Genomic DNA, 7506 nt, shown 5'->3' on the forward strand with positions numbered 1-7506 from the left:
AGCACCAGAACACAAAGGCTACATAATGACCCAGTCTCACCAACCTTTTGAGCATCTGAACTAAGATGAACGGTCATTAAACTATCTGCTTCACTAAAGGAGTTATTAATACTGAAATATTCACCACATCACCGAAGGAAAAAAAGAAGTGTCTGTTAAGTTCAAGAATTGGCAAGCCTTGATATTGGTTCAGTTAACCAGAGTTGGTGAAACCGGGCCTATGGAAGTCACCGAAACATTCATCACATCATAAACCAAAGTTTGTAAAAAGAATTGAGTGCTAGCATAAAGTTTTGGCAATTGTGAGTAGCATTTTAACTGCTGCCTATGTAGCTGCAGCATAATTACAAGTAATTCAGAAAAAGTAGCACAAAATTTGAGGGTTCTCTACTCTATCTTCCTCTGCATGGTATTAAAAATTGTGATGATTCCACGTGCTCATAATCTTGGCCCAGATTCTGTAGCAGATTTATCAGCCATTTGTGTTCCTATTTGTGGTACTGTGGCAAACTAGCCACTCTACCCACATACCAGCACTCCTACGTTACACATAACATGTAGTTGAAGTGTATACGAAGAGTGGAGTCAAGTCCAGTAGATCGCATAAACAAAGTACAGAAAATTTTTGTTTAAGTTTAATTTGTACAAGCTTTTGCGTGGAGGTCCATGCTTCCTGAGGAAGCCTGGACTTCCACGCGAAAGCTTGTACAAATTAAACTTGAACAAAAATCTTCAGTGTCGGTTTCTGCATTTTGTTTATATAACATGTAGTTATAAGAGTGGTTTAAACCACCTCGCAGAAGTTGCAGATGCTGTTCATCAACTTTATTTTGAGATGGACAGGGAGCTTCATTGCCTGGGGCGATACTCTACCCCATAGCTGCTTGTGGTGTGAGGATGGAAATAATGTCCGATGGAGTCCAAAATTGCGAAAAGAGCTTTGAGAGCAGGCATTCGTGGTCTCGATTTAGCCATAGGCCAAGCAATTTTGTAGAGATGGGCAGGAGTTCAGATTATTGAGAGATCTCAAAAATGGCAGTTTGGAAAGCTCGGTAGTGTGGGCAATGACAAAGAACATACTCTGGGTTTTCTACAGCACTGCAGTGACAGCATCTGAGGGAGTCAACTTGCCTCATGTGGTAATGACACTGAGCTGTAAATGCCCCATTGAGTCACAGTCCATGAGTCACAGTGCACCACCTTGGCGAGAAGTGTTTTGTGGCATTCAGAAACCAAGCTCTGGGTCAACATTGCTCAGTATAGACGGGAGGAAAATGTCAGTTGTCCATTGACAGGAAGACTATTTATACAATCCATTGATGTGTTGGTGAACGAGATCTGCTTTCTACATGACCAGTACCAGTCCTTTGCTGTCTTTCACGGTGATTTAATTAAACACATCCCTCATGTGACGGTGTTCCCGGCACAGTTTTACCTTGCTGAACCACTTTTCGCGGCTCTTATCAAACATAACATTAGCGATTCTTTGTAGGCTGAGGCCGAGGAAAGCAAGAGACGTTTACATTATGTTTACGTGATTACTCTCGTGACAAATGGTCGACACAGCAGTTTTGCGGTATGTTTTATATGTTGCTCATCCTGGACATTTTTCGCTACCCGATTTCCTGTCCAAAACAGCTACGACTGCATCAATATCACTTCACCCATGAATTCCTTCATGAGTTGCACGCGCGTGTTAGCACACCAAGTCGTTACACGTCTGAAAAATACCTGACGAAATCGGCAGAAGAAATATATGCTTTATTAGAGCTTGCAGTGATTATCCTATTTATGCAGAACATCCCGCAACACCATACGGTCCCGTCGTTACTCCATTTTCTCAAACAGCCTCGTCCCCAATGGTAGCCGAACGGGCGAACCGCTGAAGCGTTGTTTTCCTAGTATTCATACGCGCAGTTATTTACGCATCTAACTTATTTAAATTAATGAATAATTGAGAGATACATGCTGAATACGACACAGAATTGCATAAAGACTCGTTATTCTGGAGTGTGACCTTCTTAAACACTGATTTTCTCACGTAAAACCGTGCTTAACACTGGACTGCATAGACCCATTGTGATTTATTTTGACAGCTTGAATTTCAAAGGATTGGAATTTGAAGGGTGGATTTCTTAGCGTGGATTTCAAAAGTTCTATTATTAAGAGTGGGTAACAGGGTACACATTGCGCGTGAACTGTTGTGCGATTTTGTATTGCCCAGATGTGATAGACACCAGTTCCGGATACACGGATATACGCCAAGCAAAAGCGCACTGGTAAGAATAAGACTCGTACCTCTGCGAAGGTAGTTAGTACGTGCAGAAACCGGAATTGCAGGATTCACATTTGATCGATTATTTTCGGGTCCTTAGAGGTGCAGAGCACCGAAACTGCTTTCCAGGAAGCGTTGTGTACGTACGGAAATCCACATTGACATGCCAAAGAACCTGGCAAATATATAAAGACCGCCTGAAAGCCAAGCTTCATGATACTGGAAAGCAAGTCACAAAGCAGGCCTCCTCCAGAATAGGCTTGTTACGAAGAAACTCTGTGATGTGTTTGTTAACTATGTAATTATACTTTTTTGCAACGCCTGCGCAGCGATTTCTAGAAAAGTAGTGACATATATTTGCATATCTATGAATAAGCTTGATGAATACAGTGTTTCCGTTCCAGTATCTGTGTTTGCCACCTTCTGACGTCCGCCTCGTAAACCAGTAGAATACTTTATGAAAGGCACAGAACCGCAGCTCCGGAGAGGCCGCAGAGCACTCCGCATATTGGATAAGCATGAAAAACAGAGTCCTCGGACGAATGCGGAACCCGCCGCCTTATCCAAAATCATAGCGAATGCGCATTCGCAGAATTGGTCTTGCAACCACTGGGGTCGTATTTGGCGCTGCTGCTGCCCGAAAAACGTCCCCATTGCGATCAATGGGAGTGTCCCATCCCTGTTACAACCGTTGTGCTCGCAGACACTAGCGGGTAGTTTCGAGGGTTTTGGGTGCTTCAGATTTAGGTTGTAGCGAACAGCTAGCGTGAAAACGGAATAGCACATCCAGCTGATCGTTACAACAGTGGAAAGACAAACATGACAGGGAATCCCTGCACCACCAAAGAACGCACAAATCGTGAGGAAGTCGCACTTCTTCAGATGTCCCGCATGTCAACGGTAAGACAACTTTGGTTGCTTCTTGTTACCGAAAGAAGTAATGCAGGTTTATCGTGTTAAGTGTATTACGTACAACATTTACGAGTCACTCTGTACGTTAGAGACGTGTCATAGTGAAGTGCGTTGCCGTAACTTGTGCGTTTCGGTTATGCCGCTAATTAAATTATATGTGTGGTTGTCGCAGCCGTTCATTCACTGTGATCTACGAACGTGTGTGACAAGTGTGCTTTGGTGTTCAAATACGAAATCAACATCGATTGCCTATCCATAACAGTGATTTTCGTTCAGAGTTACGCATCATCAATAAATTATTTTCATTTTATTTTTTAGTGCTCCCGCAGTCATCGGCAACAACGACACACCTGGCCCAGCTGTTTTCGAAAACTGTACACCTTTACATAGTGGGTGTGCTAACTGCGATTGGCTTTCGAACTACCCTTCGGTGTCGAAGCACCTAAAGCTCCAGTGGAGCCTGTTACAAGACTTGAAAAGATATGTACTGTAACTTTTTCTGAACAGTTCGCGAGGACAAATAAACTTGCTTTATCGACCGATTTCGCTTTTTGTTTCTCTGCTTTGGAACAACACGTAGATTACTCAACAGCAAGCGCGGAAGAAAAACAGACGATAAGCCAATAAGCTGAGACTGGAGGAAGGGGGACGAGAAGAGAGAGACGAAAAACCCGAGGAGAGAAGGGAAATGAGGTTGAGAAAGGAGGTCGGTCTGCGCATGCGCACTTGACCTGAGCTTTTTTCCCGCGCTGCTGATCTTGACCGCTGTGAGTGGCTCCTGGAGACCACGTGGTTTGGGCGCCCGCCATTTTCCCTGGACCATTGCGTATATGGGAGCTTCCGGAGGATGGGCTAACCCTCATTCTGCAATCTTTGTCCCTGTTTTTAGGTTGGAACCCTGCGGGGGATTTGAACCACCCATTAACGAGTTCGTTCCTGTACTCCGCAAGCCGAATGCGTAGAAACTTGCGGCATCTGTCTAGCCATCTCCGTTCTCAAGTTAGCACAACATGTCAACAGCGGCTCCCTTATCGTCACGGGGCTGGTGGCATTTTTTTTTTCTTCTTTTCCGATATCGGTTGTTTGTTGGCGTAGGAATGTGATTGAGGACTTATTTTGACGGGGAAAACATCCTCTTTCCGACAGCTTTGGTCCCGTGTTAGCGCGACTTTCTGCTTTCTGGATATAGCGCGAGGGGAGCCGTTACAGGCGGCGCCCTTGGAGTGCGCAGCTCGTCCCGCGTCCCTGCTCATTCAAATTTAGCATCGGACGCGTTCGGACGTATGTTTAGAGGGCTCTCCCTCGGGAATCGTCTTTCGTCGTGCTTTTGGTGGCCCGGAGCTGTGACTGTTTATTGTGCCTGGTATTTTAACCTGTCTCAATTCGAACCTGTCTTCATCGTGTTTATTGTGCCTTCCTAGTAATATCTGTTTCTGTGTGTACCTTGGAAGGTACCTCCAGAAGCCGTTATACTTCATGAACTGAAGGTTAGTTGTGTGCCCGTAGTGCTATGTTTCGTGCACCTTTCGCTTGGTAATCTTCCTAGCATGTGGGTTCCTATAACTTTATCCGCTCAGTGTGATTATGACCATATTGATTCATATTATATCTATCTGTTATCTCAGTGTACTCGTTACCCTACTGGTTAACTTATATATCATAACTTAGCATTAGGGTGAAGATACCACATGTGATGCTCCAGTGACACTGTTACTAATGTGGAAACTATCAGTTGCAGACGATTTTGACAGATCGATTTCGGTGAACAACACAGATGATCCACCACACACACGACGTGGGAAATGGAACAGATACATCGTGGAGATGTTGAAAGAGATCAGGTAAGTTAAGCTAAAGTGCGTTGCAGACCTCCTCACTGATTTGTATTTATTCCGAAACAGGTAGGGTATACCCATGCAACTACATTATCCATGGCACGTTGTATGACGTCCGACATTAGGCAAAAAATTTCGGACATCAGAAGACTACAGAAGAAATTGTATGTAACTGATGAGAAATAAAGGCATCTATAATCTTTGCATGCTCAGACTTTCAATTTTCATACTTTTAGCCACCAACTATTTTTGTGTACGCCACTGGCACATACAGTCTGTGCCTCTGCTGGACAAAGAGTGGCAACTCTAGTTCAGTAGTGTAGCGCAGGCTGTATAGTGGCCCACTGCTCCAGCAGGATTTCTGCTGGTCCATTGTTCCAGCAGGATTTCTACTGGCCCATTGCTCCAGCAGGATTTCTGTTGGTCCACTGCTCCAACAGCATTTCTGCTGGTCCAGCTCCCAAATGACGGGTCTACTGGTCCATCAGCTTCTGGCCTGCTGGAATTTTTGATAAGGTGTCGTCGCGAATGATTCGCGTGGTCATAGACACGAAGCTGCCGTAGAGATCCAAGTCTGTCCTTTGCAAAGTTTGAATAGAAAATTCGATCACGGTATTATTTACCCTGTTGACTTGATAAAAGAGTTGGTACCAAGTATCTTCCACTCCGTATTGAACAGAAGGGGGTTCGAAGATCATCACGTCACTCATTAGACAGAGCGGTGACCGTTGCGCCTGTTTTTTGTCTTTTGTTGACGTCATGGCTGGAGCACAGCGGATATGTGCCCAATACGGCGAACCAAAGATATCTACAGGTGTGTCGGGTGTTAACGCTTTTTATATCTTTTGCGTCGTAGCTTCTTATTGTTCTTTCCCAAGCGCTGCATGGAATCCAGCACGACTCTCCCCGTTACTATGGCTGTCTTTTTTACTGCGCGAGGTATTCCTTCGCCGTCGGCCAAATTCCGCACCAAGCGCTTCAATGTTCTCTTGGCGATCGGTTTTATTTGTTGCCAGATGGGAACGATAAACTTGGATATGTTGCTCAACACACCACCTCCTCGTTGGAAAAGGGGTCCCGTATACACGGGAATTATTTTGGGGGAGTTACGGTATTTAAAGTGCAACGTTAAATTGGTTCTACCTTTGGATTGCAATGGTAAACGTCTTCCCGTTTCGTCCGCGAGAACAACCGTCACTGAGGGTATTTCGAATTGAGACAGGTTAAAATACCACATGTAGATAACGACGCGCTTCTTTTTCTCGTAATCAAAGGGTAATATTTTTAATATCTTTAGTAGTAGGAGGGCTGGCCGAGGCTACAGGGGGGACGAAACTACAACCTGGACCCCTACCCTGAGCCCTGCGCGTATTTTTCCCTGCGCGGCGCGTGTGCGGAGGGTTGTCCGCGCGCTTATAACATGCAGAGACATGCAAAGAAGGGTCATACACAAAACGTAGAACTAAAAATATATTTATTGAAGTCAATAGTGCAAGGAATTATGCTGTGACTCCGTGTGGAGGAGAAAAACCCAGCCAGAAAAACCTGAAGCAGAAGAAACACAATACACATAACAAATAATATACTTATTACAGGCATGATGCAATAGCATTGAATAAGTATCACAGATCAAACACAATATTTTTTTTATTAACTGTAATCATACACACAAGTTTTCAATGAATCAGAATTAAAATGCAGTAGCACATTTAATCAAAGAAGATGTTCTTAATCATTACGATTACAATCAAAATTACAAGTTTTATTATAAAAAGTCTGAGCACAATATGGAAGCAAAGTTTAATATTCCAATATGACAAAAATTTAATTAATTAATTTCTATTGAAGTGAATAGCGCAGACATAAGGAAATAATTCGAATCAACACATAGCATTAATATAGAACCAATCCTCCAACATGTAGGGAAATAATAGCTACACCACATCAAAACGAGAAACGGACACCACATTTAATCAAAGAAGATATTCTTAATCAATGTGATTACAAAGAAAATTACAAGTTGTGTTATAAAAAGTCTAATATTCCTATACGTGAGAAACGTCAGTGCAATAGCGGGAAGTTCTGATAGTTGTATGTAATTAACTGTGAACAGCAGAGTCCCTGGAAGACTATGGGACACGAACACAAGAGGAAATAAAATCTATACCACTACAAAGAAGTTATTCTTCGTCAAAACAACAGAGTAATCTATCATTCAGAAAATCAGAAGAAAAAAAACTCAAACTCATCAGAAAATAGATATGTTAAAAATGAACTTCACCACATAGCACGCTCCTAGCCAACAAACAGAACTAATGATATCTGCCCTGATTTGTTGAAGACGGGTGCCAATAGATGTATGGAAGACCACGGAACACGAATGACACGAACACAAGAGGAAATAAAATCTACACCACTACAAAGAAGATATTCCTCATCAAAACAACAGAGTAATCTATCATTCAGAAAATCAGAAGAAAAAAT

At 43.1% G+C, this 7506-nt stretch overlaps 1 long non-coding RNA gene across 1 annotated transcript; it reads left to right on the forward strand.

The window, feature by feature from the left end:
- The first annotated feature begins 4628 nt into the window (after positions 1-4628).
- LOC135397771 (uncharacterized) lies at positions 4629-5156 on the forward strand. Its single transcript, XR_010423736.1, has 3 exons — positions 4629-4674; positions 4920-5028; positions 5089-5156. It is a non-coding gene; the product is annotated as an uncharacterized LOC135397771 (long non-coding RNA).
- The last annotated feature ends 2350 nt before the right edge of the window (positions 5157-7506 follow it).

This window comes from Ornithodoros turicata, chromosome 6 (assembly GCF_037126465.1).
Source record: "Ornithodoros turicata isolate Travis chromosome 6, ASM3712646v1, whole genome shotgun sequence".
NCBI classification, from domain to species: Eukaryota; Metazoa; Arthropoda; class Arachnida; order Ixodida; family Argasidae; genus Ornithodoros; species Ornithodoros turicata.